Source organism: Epargyreus clarus, unplaced genomic scaffold, assembly GCF_041222505.1.
Source record: "Epargyreus clarus isolate Ecla_fem2 unplaced genomic scaffold, WU_Ecla_fem_2.2 ptg000005l, whole genome shotgun sequence".
Classification (NCBI taxonomy): domain Eukaryota; kingdom Metazoa; phylum Arthropoda; class Insecta; order Lepidoptera; family Hesperiidae; genus Epargyreus; species Epargyreus clarus.
Genome location: NW_027332213.1, coordinates 2,484,374 through 2,500,466, shown reverse-complemented (window position 1 = coordinate 2,500,466; position 16,093 = coordinate 2,484,374). Strand labels below are relative to the sequence as shown.

Below are 16,093 nucleotides of genomic sequence, written 5' to 3'. Positions count from 1 at the left end.
CGACTCTTGTAAGGACCTTAGAAATAGCACGAATCATCCGTCACGGACACTCACGTCTATAAATATCCATTTTGCAAACACACATAGCAGAGCAAGCCCGCTCCGCTCGCCGCGCTGCGTATTACATTCGCGATAAGGCACTTAGTGCGTATTTTAAATACGTCAACAGTTCATTGACCCGCGCCGATTCGCACCGTACGTTGTCGAATTTATTGTGTCTGTAGTTTTGTAGGTCGGCGTCTTCGCTCTACTCTACCTGACGTCAAATCGAGGGCCCAGATGATGGTGACGTCACCTTATCAAATCTTCGAGCCGGTGATTCTAGTTCTAGTTATTATAATATCGTATTCAAAAAACGCGCTCTATGCATATTCGCCCTAATCTAACCTGTCAGAATGAATAGCAAATAGGTTGGTAGGTACTTACTAGTCGCGGCTCGTGAACCTCAAATGTGTCGAGGTCATTGCTATTTGTTTTTTTTCGGTAGTTCAAGGGCAATTTTATTTATAAACCTTACACTTATGACTTCCATAACGACGTATAGACCTATTTTACATATCTTGTTTTAGTTCTGATGTGTAATTTGTTATTAAACTTTCTGATAGTTGATTATAGACTGTATTTTGTCACATTTAAATAGAAACTTAGGCAGATAGGATCTAATACTTAGGGTACCTATCAAGATTATTTAATTTGTTATACCTGAATTAGGGCTTATACAAAATTAACAAAATTAAACAGCATACGTCCAGCAAAAACGTAAACATCCGGACCTTAGCTAAAAAAGGTATTCCTTCCTAAACAACCCTTTTTTCTGGTAGGTACTTACCTACCAGAAAAAAGGGTTGTTTAGGTACTTACCTACCAGAAAAAAGGGTTGTTTAGGAAGGAATACCTTTTTTAGCTAAGGTCCGGATGTTTACGTTTTTGCTGGACGTATGCTGTTTAATTTTGTTAATTTTGTATAAGCCCTAATTCAGGTATAACAAATTAAATAATCTTGATAGGTACCCTAAGTATTAGATCCTATCTGCCTAAGTTTCTATTTAAATGTGACAAAATACAGTCTATAATCAACTATCAGAAAGTTTAATAACAAATTACACATCAGAACTAAAACAAGATATGTAAAATAGGTCTATACGTCGTTATGGAAGTCATAAGTGTAAGGTTTATAAATAAAAGGAGTGGAGTATTACAACTATTCAATAAAATGTTCTCATTTATTACTTATCAATTTTATCATTCAATTGATCTGGTTTCCTCCGGCCACAAAAAGTACTTACGAGGTTTCTCACGAGCATTAAAAGCCTTCCGAACGGCCCCGGCCTTCAAACTAGGACAAATCCGGTGAAACCCGGAGAACACTCTTATGGCAACTAAGGTAAATAAGGTAAGATTGCTAATTTATCGCTCATTATACATACAGATTATTCCGAATATGTTTCATTCCAAGATAGTGTGTTAATATGTCTTAAAACTACGGAGAACATTTACGAAGAACTTTAAGAGGTTAAATATGATTCGGTCGATCAAGAATTAAATACTTATTGGCTTAAATAAATAACATTCACTCACACTTAATCACAGGAAGGACTTCTTTGAATTTCATTGGATTAACCAATTTTGGAATAGTTTATTTTATTAGTCGTAGTCAACGGAGGATCAGATTCCAGTTTATTAGTAGCTGAGTATGGCAAACTTTCATATGAAAAATAGATTATACGTAAAATAGTTTTTATTGTGGATGTCCTTCGCTCGCAACTTCATAATACTAATCAAAATTTTGGGAAGGGACAAGAGGGGGTAGGGGGTCCAAAAGCAATGGCGTAGTCTTCGGAGTCGCTGAAAAGAAAGGTTATCTTGTCCCTGTAACTTTCGCCGATATGTTAGGTGTGATGATCGGAATACATAGTCTCTGTAAGTGCGGTGAAAAAACCTCCTTGAAGAATAGTTCCTCACCTATGCTACCGGGGAAGGGCAAGGGGGGTTCCAGACAACTTCGCAAGTTCGCTTTAATATTTACTTACACTAGGTATTACTAGGCAACGCCATCATAAGATGATGCCGGCAATTAATTAAATCCCGCTTCTAGGTACGGTCGCCGGAAAAATACTGCTCACTTGTGGGATGATGCAGGGAAGTTGAGAACTAATTTCATATCCTGGCTTAAAGTATTTGCATACAAAACCGGCATTATGAGGTGAACTTGCCCAATGTCGTGAACTCGTGAACATGATTGTTATTCATCTCAGCCAAGATGATTTTGCCTTTGTTTATTTCTGTATCAAATACATGATGGTAATATTATTTTTAAACATAACATAATTCGCTAATCGATTGGATTATCCATATGTATTTATAACGTCTGTCGATAACAACTAAATATCAGATAAGTTATTTAAATGTCTGATGCAACGAATAAGAACCTTGTGACTACCTGATACTAATGGTTACATATATATTTTTTGTTGATCAAACAGTACTTGAATAAAGCGTATGTTCGAAGACACACGTAATCTTTTACAAACATAATAACGCTAATTAGGCAGTGCCTACATACTTAATCCCGTGTAAAACTTCGTAAATCTCTTTGGATGTTAACATTTTTATAATTATAAATCAGAAACTTCTTGTTTAATATTAATACCAGGCATTGCTTAGCCGAAAGGTAGACTTTCAAAAAATTCAAATTCATAATTCATGGTGATTTTAGGGCTTAAGCCTTCAACCCCAGACGTCTGAATCCGCTACTGATATCCAGAGAGGTTCGCTTATAAAACTAATATTTTTGTACATTTCTTGATTAATGTTCTACAGTGCTTGTTTGACTTCGAATTGGTTTGTTCCTTTTCAATCATACTCTGTACATACCTAGTTCTATAAAACAAATAGTGATATCGAGCGGTCGGTTGGCACACAAGCACTTTAGGGAATTTGAGGCGCAATTAAACCGTGGAACAATCTCTTCCTATTGTAGTCGAGGTTCTCGACCTTTGAGAAGAGCGCGCCGTCGCATATTCAATAGACAAATTGTGTTTTTTGCGCCCGTCTGCCCGTAGTGTCATAGGCTAAATGGTAATTGAGACATGATACATAATGTCTTGTAAAAAATCTTCAACTTTCATAATGCTCTAACACAGCAGGGCGCGTCGCAGTTTTATGATGCCATTTTTTATTTTAGTTCATTTCTTAATTGTATTCTATTTTAGCTTAAAGTATTAAAGGCTTGTCCATCATTATGCAGAATAAAATATTTTACAAAAGCTTACATAATGTATATTGTACATACTAAAAACAGCTCTTTATTCCCAAAAACATAGAGATTAATTGAAGTGGTGAGGTCTGTGATTAAAAACAGACTTAAGAAAAGACTCACATAGCCTGAAAGTAGCTAAGATAAGGAACTAGCTGAGATTACCATTTCGGTAGAGTATCTACAGAAACTCATCTCTTTGTTATAAAAGTGCCTGTTTTTTCATACAGCATCGTCTTCGAGACTATGAACAGATGACGGAAAAGGAGTGAGATGAAAAGTAGCTACGCTATACACGTTAGACATTTTTCATAAGAAAATGTACAGGATACATAGGAATATAAGTAGGTACCTATTTAAAAGGTGCAACAAAGGAAAAACAGCAAAAATATCGTCTTTAAGAAGAACAAAATTTGAATAATAAAAGGTTTTGTTATAGTCCACAAAACAACGTTTGTAAGTAGAAAAAATATTATCGTTTCAGAATTTAATTATGAATGTATCTCGCTGGTACAGATGTTTATTGTACAATAAAGTGATGTTAAGTAGGTACACTAAGAACATAATTTAAGACGTTGTCGGCGTAGCAATATTAATTTCATTTTTTTTTGATATGCGAAGTGGTTATTCACGATACATCTCTTACTCTTTTTATGACTTTTAACTAGTAACGTTTCGCAAGTTGTTTTAGTAATGGAGCAGAAATTGAGAAAGAAACTCCATCACATACCAGACTCATTTTGAACATTATTCTACTGTTAATGAATATAGGGAAATAGGAAATAGGGAATAGGGAAATAACAAACACGGGGGTAAAACCGTACGATTGTAATCACAGACCTATATCTAACAAAATAACTACAGATCTGTGATTGTAATTGTAGATAATATGGATGTTTTGCATTTGCGACACCACGCCATGAAAATGTTTACGCCGATTTAGAAAAACTACTAATATAGCCAACAATTTTAAATATACAATTTCGCTCCCCCTAACAAACCGTACAGCGTAAAAGTGCATTGCAGTCGTAAACGAAACGCGACGCGTAGTGTAGTGACGCTCCAAATTAACGCATGCTACAATCAATACTGCGGTTTCCGTGTAAAACTGCAGCGGCGCGGGTGACGGACGTTTTTCATTCACCCGCGCAATCGTTTTACGCGGTCCGACTTCCAGACGCAATGTCTACTGTACCTATATCGCTTTGAAGTTTGAAGATACTTAGATCTCGAGTTTTGTACGAGAACGTCACACTAGATAAGCTAATAAAAAGCATAATTTATGAATCGTAGTAATTTTATAGTAGGTGTATCATGAGTATCAAAAATTTGAGAATTTAAGGATGGTGTATCTCATCGTCATCACATTATCTCTCGTTAGTTCTTAATAAAATATTATTGCAAGGTATTAATCAAAGGAAATGGGCATCATGTTGTCCCAAATTTATAGGGAGTCGTTAACGCGTTGCAGTTTGGACGTTTCGTATGCCTTTTTCTGGCAACTACTCTATCAGAGCATTCTAAAAATGCCGTAAGAAACTAATTTTTCATCACACAGTTGTGTAGAAAAATTATAATGAAGAATTAAATAAACAAAAACACTTTTAAATTCTTAACATATTATTCTTTTTCCCATAGTTATTCCGTAAAGCACGCATTAAAAATAGAACCATAAATCTCCTAAAAACTGTGTTTCTGAAACCCTGTTATAAGCCGGCTATTAAGCCTACACCCCTATGCATCAAGTTACAGTTGTCAGCCCTATGACGCTACGCAGCGCTAAGGCCTTTTCGATGACGATATCGATCCTTTCATTAAGCCCTGTTAATTATTAATATAACTAGTATACCTACGCGTTGCAATATTTGTAGGCTAGTAAGATACATGTATCACAATATGGTACATGCGTCTTTATTATTTTATGAAAACTCTACTTTTATAGGTACCTATTAAGTTTCGCATATTTCGAAAAGTTGGTCCTAGAAGGTATAAATATGTATTTGATATTTTCGTTCATCATTTGAACTTCTTACGGGAATCATCATCATCAACCCATTACTGTTCCACTGCTGGGCACGGGTTTCCTCTCAGAATGAGAAGGATTAGGCCATAGTCCAACGCGCTGGCCAAGTGCGTATTGGTAGACGGAGACGTCTTACGGGAAAAAAATTGTTTAATTTTCTATATAAGTATCGATTTTAGGTACCTACTACATCAATACAGCTTTATCTATTGCTAAGCTCTAATAAATAGAGTTTCTGGTCATTTCCTATAACAAAGGCTTAATTCACCTGATAGGTATTGCACTACAGATTGGTAGCACAAGTTTGCATATAGATAGGCTTATGTAATTGATCGTTACAACCGCCTGCCTTACACCAGAAGTGCGCCGATGTATTTTAGTTTATAGAGATTGGTAAAGCAATCATGAATATGAGGCACTATAACATAATACCAGAGTATCTATTAGTCGTGAAAAAAAATGTTAGGAAAACCTTGCTGTCATTTTAGTCTTGGGATCAGAGTAGAATTACTGTATGTCCTCCCTGTCGGAAGCGGCGACTAAAATAAAATCAAATATAATTAAATTAGAAAACTTAATTTTATGGGTTCTATAGATAATTTAATCAAGGGTGTAGTACCTACCTACTCGTACTATTTCTATTACTCCTTCCTTGAAAAGTTGCAGCTTTCCATACCACTTCTCACTCGTATCTATTGCAAACTGCAAAGTAATATTTCACTCTAAGATTGTTCACAGATGCGGTTCCCCTCGAGAAACAAAATAGAAAACGTTCTAAACTTTTGCTTGTGGCAGCGAGCTTTCATACTAGGTGAAATAAAAATCACTGTCGCCCCAAGGGTGTTTGTTTAAAGATTGTATACGCTATATATCTATATATACGTAGGTACCTTGCAGCTACAAAAATACAGAACCAACAATGCTCAACCGGCTATTAGACCAGATTTAAGTGTGACTATGCTCTGTCAAACAAAACAGTGATCACGCACCACTGAGAATCGTAGCAATGGGTGTGTGTGTAAGCGCTTTCACCCTTCCAATAGTTAAAACTACCCAGACGATACCTAGCCTAGGGCGCTTTTCGAGTAGCGACGCGGTACGAAGGGGATCATTATTCCATAAAAATCTATAACGCACGCCGGGAAAATGAAGCTAGACTCGCACAATGTTCAACTTTGTAGACTGTTCGTATAGTTAGGTATATATGAGGTGCATATTACTAGCCTTCCGCGTCTAGATTATGAGGGTTCACGAGTTAAAAATACGCATTTCTTATCATTTGTAAGTACCTAGTAGGAAAATAGTTAATTAAGAAATAGATTTAATTAGATATAAATAAGTAAACAATTTCCTTCTGTAGATATCTATTATAGGTATCATATGAGTATTTGAAAGAATTTCCAAATGATACTGAAATATATTAAAATACTATATATTTACGAAAATAAGGAAAGGAAGCAATTCAGATTTTCATAAAATATATTAGAAATTTATTTTCGCTTTCTTAAAAACTAAAAATCTGTGATCCCTTTTACAATGTCTGTAAAGTTGTAAAAATGTGTGCAAATCATAGAATAACAATAATACATTACTCTGTGGTGCAAAATTATAAAACTACTCTTAAATTAGATAAAAAATATCAATAATAATTTATGGCCAACATTTGCATTAGATAGAAAAACCGAAGTACTCGTAGGTAAGTATAAGAATGTTGAAACTTCTAAGTCAGGTTAGATATAGTGTAACCTATTTTGTTAAATAACCTGTTCCCGCTTTCGCAGGCAAAGTTCAAAGCCGCGGGCATTACACCCAAACCAAGGACACATTCGAGGAATCGAACTTGAAACTCCTGGCGTAAGGACGTAAACAACAGTGTCGATATCACTACGCCAAATAGTCTCCGATTTCGTTAATGAATTCTCCAAAGTTATGTAAATGCATGTTATGCCAAAAACGGATTAGACAATATCAATATCATTAACTGCAACATTATGGTATTTATATAATATCTATTACTATCATAATAATTATTTACGAATGTATTCTAAGAACATTTTCGCTAATTTTAATGTATATTACACTAACTTATGTCCAATTCAAAGGAACGATCATTTTGTATATTTTCAAAATCTACTCTGTAAATTCGTTAACGAACTTTCGGATCCATCTGAAAGTTGTCAATTATTTCGCCGTTTAAAATTTAAAATTTCGATCCAATGAACCAATGGACAAATTATTTTTCCCATGACTTTCAAGACAGAAAATAATTTACTTGACTTATAAATTGGAAATATAATGAACCCCTAAGTGTACCGAACCTTCGGACAATACTACGGATTGTCGGATCTGATTTATACGTAAAGAGCAAAAGTTGAGTCAAAGTGTCTGGGAATAGCCACCGTCAAATACGTCTGCGTATTTAGCATCTTGATCCATTTGGCAACTTTAACGCAATTTGGCAGCCTTTTTCATACTATCCTGGTGACCCATCTTGACACAAGTTTGAGCTTCCATTTTCAGATATCAGTAATAGTTGTCAAGATCTTCTTTTCACATAAGAAGATCTTGTTTTAAAATTATAATGTTTGTTTCGTATCAAAACGCACGGCTGTGCGTTGGTCAATATTCAGCTGTTTCTATTTTCTCAGTAAAGCTATTTTGCCATTTGTGTCTCCAAATTCTCAAGAGCATTTCCTTGGTTAGTGTGGTATTGGTAGTGGTTATGAAGTCAATACTCATTACTTAATGTAATACTTATTAATTATATCGCATATAAACACAATATGGAGTATCATCTTGTCTCTACATAGTGTCCATAATGAACTCCCACTATTTATCTTTCTCATGCTGAGAGTTTCCTGTCCCATAATGGGATCTATGGTTTGATTATTACTAAGCGCTACGACTGTCACTACTCTAACATATGTTTATACCATATAGTAACAAAAATTACTTCCATAGTTCATAGTCTCCATGCATGTCTCTACCATCAGTACCATTGTAATTATTTGCAGTCCCTAAATCCGTTAAAAATGTATTTCTTCTATATAATTTATACGAAACTTATATATTTTTTTTTATAATATAGGAGTAGCAGACGAGCATGCAGTCCACCTGATGGTAAGTGGCTACCGCCGCCCATGGACATTTGTAATCAACCCCAGATAAGATAAGATATTCCTACCTGAGATCGGCCACAAATGCGCCGCTACCCCTGAGGACTAAGCTGGAACGCCTCAGAAAAGTCTGTCTCCCTTACCACACCCTTCAATACGAAACACAGCAGCGCCTAACACTGCTGTTATTAGGTAGAAATAGGTGTGGCGGTGGTGCCGCCGGAGTCGAACCACAAAGGGTTCTACCACCTTCATAATATAATTATCTGTATTCCGGTGCACACTTGGTCCGCAGCGCGACACCGCTTGACGCAGTCTATCCGCTTACCGCATTGTTGTCTTTTTATAAATTCACACGTCATTATGCATTCAGAACAAGCCGATGTGTGCAATGAAGGTGGTGATCGTGGAATGCCGGCTCAAGGTAACGCGTTATTTTAATCATATTTTTAGTAAATCGACTACTGTTTTTAACTACGCTTCCAATCATGTCCTTGTAAATTACGATATAAATGTAGACAGACATTGATACTGTATAAAATTTTCCATACTGTTCTATAATAATACATATTTTATGTACTTAGTTGTAAAAATTAAAAATGTAAAAAATATTTTAAAGACATCACATATCTATTAAAATCTACAATGTCGTATGAAGAAAATAATTTTATTCTTATTTAAATAAACAAAAACAACTGTTGTATTTTTTTTGATTCAAACTCAAATTTCCAAAGCTTCTAAAATGTATAACAATGTGTTTAAAAATAGGTGAGCTATTTTAAAATCTGTATAGAGAGCTTAGAAAGTGTCCAATCAATGTGAAATGTTTTCAGAAGCTCTCTCATCCGTGAAACGGTCTCTGGGGTTTTGGGGCAGTAGGCAAAATACACACTGAAAAGAATCCGTGAGACTTTCTAAAAACATGTGAAAACATATATATTGTTATGTACGTTAAGTAGGTAGCAATTTTTTTTCAAGACAGCTAGAGACAAGGCTCTGCCGTAGTAGAATAACTGCAGAAAAAAAATATCTTCTTGATGAGCAGCAGCGTTGAATTACTTTTTATAGCAGTGAAGCAAACGGCCATGCAGTCCACCTTATGATAAGTGGCCATTGCTGTTCATAAACATCTGCAATCAACCTCAGATAACATTGACTTGAGGCTGATCACAGATGCATGGTTACGATTTTGTTTTTGTTTTTTATTTTAAGTAATTCGAAGTGGTATACATCGTTCCGCAAGTCATTGAAATACGTTACCTACGCTTAAGTAAAAAAATAATTTTCTAAGGGCTTAACCATTGCTGCAAAATTTGACCTTTAAATTCTTAATGCAACACCGCATTACGTAACAGAGACAATTTTCTAAATTTCTTGGCAGTCGTTCCATTTCGGTTTCCTTAAGCCTTTTTAGTTAACAAAAATAGTAGTTATCTTTGAATGCCTGCTGCATTCATGATACGAAGTTATTGGATGAAATTGGGTTAGCTGATAGCGGTGTGACCTCTATATTCAATAGAAAAATTATAAAAGTCACATTACTCATTTCATAAATGGCTTTCAGAATAGCCTTTCAGATAAAAGGTTTTATTGTCTACAATCGCTACAGGGATTTTTTTACTGTTATAAATTGTAATTAATTTTGCTTATAACACTTCTTCACTTTGCTTATAACGTCTGTCTTGAGCTCGTGCATGCTGGTAAGAGGATGATAAAACAGAAATCCAAACGAGGCGTTCGAACTTAGTTCTCAGGAGTAGGAACGCCTCAAACCGACCACCGATATAACCTCAAAAATATATAAACTCAGATAGGATCGATCCTACTGGGAGATTGCAAATACTCCCGGTTGGCAGAGGCAGCTAACCATGAGGTGAATTACAAACTTTTATGCTGAGTTAATTTTATAAAAAAAAGAATATATTTTCTTGGCAGACATTTCGGCTGGGTTTCCTGAATCTGCTTTCTTCAGAATAAACAAGCAACTCCACTGCAGCGCTTCATACCCGTATACATTTGAAATTTTAACAAAGGCTTTTGTTTCAGCTGTTGTTTTTATTTTCTCACTTTTATTTAGGTCACGCGCCCTGAATATCGTCCATTTATATAGCATTGAAATAAATCTTAAATTCTCACACAAATTTTATTTGTTCTGACTGTACATCGAAATTCGAACATTTAGAATTGATACAGAAGTGTCATCTGCTTATATTTAATAAAAACAAAAGAGTTTTTAATCATTATTCTGAAATGGAAAGGAATTTGCAAACAATAATTTTTCTTCAAAATTGTGAAATATGGTTTATCAGTTTCAACTATTTAAAGATTAAAACGCAACCCCTCGCAATTGCGCCCAAGCTGCCTGTCCGTCTTTTCGTTAATCCTAATTTAACTATGTGAGTACCTAGTTAATTTATTTGTTAATCGTATATACAATGTGCTGTATACACAAAAACATAAAAAACAATTTTTGGCATAAGTTCTATCAAATAAATGAACAGCAGATTGAAACTCGTCAGCTAAGCTATTTTATTTTCATTCTATTTTCCTAAAACCCGCAATACGCTTAAACTCCATTTCGTCCGAAACAAACGAGCAGTAACTGCACTGCAGCGTTTGATAAGCCGCTGAGAAATACCAAAACTTTAGTTTAAACAAGGGCTTCAGACTTTTAGGTTACGTGCTAAGAATAGACAACTGCAACCACTTATGTTAAAGCAGTAACAAATTTCTACTGGGATTAGTTGAAGTTGTTTCGTTTTCGGAAAGCTCGCAAAGTAAGTTGTCGAAGACCTCATCTAATTAAATTTGTGTCTAATGTTGTGGGATTTGAGACACTTGGATTGATTTATAATTGTGTCAAGTATATTATATATACATTATTTTAGTTCAATAACGTATATGGTACACATTAAATGCAAGAAAGCTTATTAATCTAGATTCTAAGGTTCTGATGCCGACAGTTGTCCTCAGACAGATATAAAATGATGCCAAGACACTTGTTCTGGCTGAAGGTATTATTGTTCTTATCTTTGTATTTGTGTCTATGTCATTTAATTAGTAACGTAGAAAACTCTAGAGACACTATTAGTGTACACCGCATTTATTTTATTTATACTTATTTATTATTAATTCGAGTTTAATGGACGTAACATATTGAGTTAACACCTAATTGTCTATTTGACCCTACAACTATTGTAAGTGGTACGTGCTTAAGCAAAAAAGCACCCTTCATCTAACCGTGTTTATCTAGTTATAAAACGCTTTATAAAATCATAGACAAACGTATCAAGCGGTCGAAAAAAGCACAATAGATCACAATCGTTACTTTATCGCCTCACAAAGCCCGCGATCTAATGCATTGTGATCACCGAATAAAATTAAGTGAGAACTAGCAAGTGATAAGATGAATAAAAATTTACAATTCAAAAATTGTTCGGACGGGGAATAGTGACCCTATTTAACCTCAACAATTGGGGTCTCCGGAAAATAAAGAAACGAGAATCGTTGCTGGCTGCAAAAGATTACTCTCACCTATCACAATTTCTCCCCCCATTGTTCGGACAACCATTAATTTTTTCTTTACACAGTAGCAACGGGTTCGTCTGCCCTTCGGACAAAAGCATAATGGGAGAAAAGGTATGCTTAAATTATATTCACAGGATCCATAACGGGTCAGACGTCTATCTTTAACAGAGTAAAGGAATAGCTTAAGGTCAAGAGATAGTCCGTTGCACAAAACGCAAAAAATCCTTTCTAGGTGCCGGTACTATTATTTATTGTGTTCTCAGCATTAAACATAGACCACAGCCGTGAGAAAATAAAATTATACTTTAAGCGACAATTTGCGTCGCTGATTCTGTTTGAAGTTTTGTAAAACAATGTAATTTTACATTTTCTAATATAATAAGAACATTTTGCGACTGCTTAGGTAAATATTATATTACTTTATAAAAATAATATCTATACGCGTTATTATCTGATAAGTTTGTTAGTCACGCTGTGTACTATTCCCGAATTAAAGACAAAACGAACGACACCTCTAAAGTTTTAATCCGTCAAGCCGTTCAGGCTAAAAGGCGTGCCAAAAAATATACACTTGCACATTACGCTTCTGGGACAGTCGAGTAAAAACTGAATGGACTGGATCATAACTCGTAAGAACAACGTTAATTACCTACTGTAATTCTTGAAACAGTTTACATAACATGCATGTCTCTACAACTGTGTGGCCTGGAGCATACCCAACTACAACGCTTCAGTAGTTCAAATACGAATTGGATTGCTTACTCAGGACGAATCTTGCCATTTTATATTTTTGAACCTAAATTCTAATCTTTGTTCCCAAAGTCACGATAGTTTTGGAATAATTAAGATTACTATTATATAACTATCATCTATCATTAAAAATGTGTTTGCAAGTTTAAAGGATTCTAGTTAGTAAAGAAAACTAAGGTACCTAGGTTTATTACAAAATGTACAGTCACATTTGGAATTCCTTGTACCTAATCCGTCCTCATACACGTTTTCGCTTTACCATATAAATTATCTAAGAAGGTCTGTTAACAAATTAATCGCTGAAAATTTGATACTTATGAAAATCCTATATCGGTTACCAATTAAAGTAATCACGATCTGTTTTCAACACGTTTGTTAAGAGTTGGTTCCTTAGCATCTGTAATGGTAGTAAATTACGCCGCAAAACGTCTAAGTACTATACGGCGTCGACAGGTGGTTCATCAGCACCACATATAAAAATATTTCCATATACCAAGCAGGTTTATTGTGAAAGTTATGCGCGACAAGGACGAATTTAATGGATGCAATCGTGAGAATTTATTTTGATGCCTTCATAAATGCATTCTCATTAAATTGCAACAATAATTAACCATTTAAACAAATTATTCACCCGAACAGTAACAGAGCAAGGCATGATACAGTATCGTATTAAAATCGCGCGCCACCCCACAGTATCGCGTAACTAAAATCCCAGCGCGTATCTTAGAAAGCAATTCATCAATTTCTCCGACTCGATCGCGACCGCAACGTTGCTCCCATGAAAGCTAGTCTTAGAAATAAAAGCTAATAAGTCCAAATACACATTTCAAAGGCCTATTCAGCTCTATAAGCGTAGTACCACCCTACCATTAAGAAAAATCCAGTTGGGCCGCAAGTTAGCATGGGAATGTTCGAGGGGTCAACGTCATTCGTTTCGTACTTGTCCTGGGTAAGCAGTACGTATTATTATTTCGATAGATGTTTTTATTTTAGGGTCTCGGATCCGGTCTGCGCGCCCCCTCGCGCGGCCGCCAGCGCGGCCGGCTGTCGGCGAGCGCTCCATTCGATACATGCCCGCTTATTCAATGTGCGAGACACTCGCCTCGCACTCGTGAAATCCGATGCCTTACAAGAAAATCTTGATGCATTTATATAATACCGAGGCTTTCTGCACGCCGGAGGCCGGCCAGCCAATTTATTTTTGAAATGTACACGTAAGATTCCAGTATTTTTTAGTAATCAAATAAGGAGTGCAGTAAATATTACTTGGCAATACCATCAAGTTTTCGTTAAAATATTGTGTTGTATTGTAACTGACAATTGAATATATCATAGAATATGTGCATCGAAACCTGTTTAATTACTTGCAGCTGTAATAATTTTAATTCAGTCTTTCCCAAACGATTCCCTCACAAAACGGAATCAAGGTCCGACGTGACCGGTTCTCCGTCAATCTCCGCCATTGAAATCGCGAAAGCGATCGTCGCAAATTTCACACCAGTCTAGACTAGACTTCAATAATGTCGCAATGTGTCGCCTAGGTCTCCTTCAATGCCTAGAACTGTGAGAACAAATAACGGGCGCGCGACGCATGATTGAATTCACAGCTTATTGTATAGACTTAGTGCAACTTACGTACTAGCACACTACAGTAGTGACTAGTATTACGTATATTATGAGCATGTATGCAGACAGACCACTCTGCCGACTGTCTATGTGTGAGTAATAGTTATTATTCATCGTGCATGCATTCACTTAGCATATTTTGTTCTTGTCAACTTTGATGGCAACTTTTGTGATAGTTGAGTCTACTAGTTTCGAAACTAAGTACTCTATTTTTATACCTCTGTTCTTGAATTGTTAAAATATGTCATACCTAGGTACGAAGAATTGTTTGTTTAAAGTTTACATATCATTTAATATGTAACAATTGCAATGATAAAGATTTCATAGTATTTAAACATATTTGTCACACCCACGGCAGCAGAGCCACTAAATAGCCAATGTGCAGAGAACAGGTATAGACGCCTACGAGAAATTCCTTCGCGAAGTCATATTTTACACAACAATATTTAATTTTATTATACATTGCGTCGTTTTGTTATGCAAATGTTTCTCTATTTAATAAAATGTATGGCATGAGATGTAGAATGTGACATAGAGTAGTAGCCCGCTGTATCTTCCTGTGGAGAAGTCGTAGGAGGATGGTATGTGACTTCTGCCTTGGTTAGAAGTGCATGCCAGGGATACGAGCCTCGGACTCCCCGAAAGAGAGACTGAGTTTACACCACTAGGCCGCCTCAATTTGGATAAAAGGTCTCTAGTTTTTACTGATTTACCATATTTTAATATATATAAATGTACAAACACACCAACACTCTGTCGTATCTGTCCCATAAAAAGTTCTACGACAGGTTTCACTGTTTAAAATTTGGAAAAGTCAAGCAAAGATCCACTCTGAAATTTAATTTAATTTTCATGTAAGTATTTCTTTTTAATCCCACACGAATAGTAAAAAGCGTAGCAATTCAATTTGTGTCGTAGGTAGGTCACAGTAAGTATTGAACATCTAATAAAATGAATCAGAAATAGAACTTAGAATTTCTTTTCTAAACTCGGATACAGATAAAAGTAGGTGCATTGCTACTTGTGAAGATTAAGTTAGAAAACTTTATGTTGGACATTTTACCACGAAACATAGAACACATTAGCTGTTATAACAATAGTTTGTAGGTATGAGGCGCAGCAGCTACGATTGTTTTGTGACATGTAGAAAGTTCCGAATTCGATCCCCGATCAAGGAGAACTGTAGATTAAGAATAAAGTTTCTGGATATATAATCTATCTATCTATTTACAAACTAAAAATCTATATACAATATATACAAAAATTTAAAGTTTCTGGATTGTTAGAATATACGAGTATATAACTGTGGGACCCTTGACTCATAGTATCCTACTCTACTACTATGCAATTCCAAATCATTGTTTTATTTCGATATTTCAAAATAAAAAATAAAGGTGTTACTGTTACTATCCTGCATCAATCCATCAGTCTTTAGGTTGATATGTTATCAAAATGGCACACATAATGCAATTTGCACGTTATATTGATAAGAAAAGTTGAGTCAAACATTTCCATATGGCCCAGGTCATGTGACTCGTAACTTATATTTGGGGAAGTCCCACTTTTATATGGTGGATTTATATAGTGGATTGAATTGAAATACTATAATATAACATAAAAAATAATTTAAAACCACGTTACTTTTTTTAATAAATTACTTAAACCTACCTATATTATTTACACATTATACATAATTATTATCATAGATTATGAAAATACTTTTTTGGAAATTATATCTTTATAGTGATTTCTACAAGGATTAAAAAAATATGGATACAGTTTATAATAATTCAA

General features: G+C 35.2%; 1 long non-coding RNA gene across 1 annotated transcript; it reads left to right on the top strand.

Moving 5' to 3' along the window:
* Nucleotides 1–8,692: 8,692 nt before the first annotated feature.
* On the top strand, nucleotides 8,693–14,024 carry LOC140757742 (uncharacterized). The gene is made up of 2 exons (XR_012104018.1): nucleotides 8,693–8,819; nucleotides 13,667–14,024. It is a non-coding gene; the product is annotated as an uncharacterized LOC140757742 (long non-coding RNA).
* Nucleotides 14,025–16,093: the final 2,069 nt, after the last annotated feature.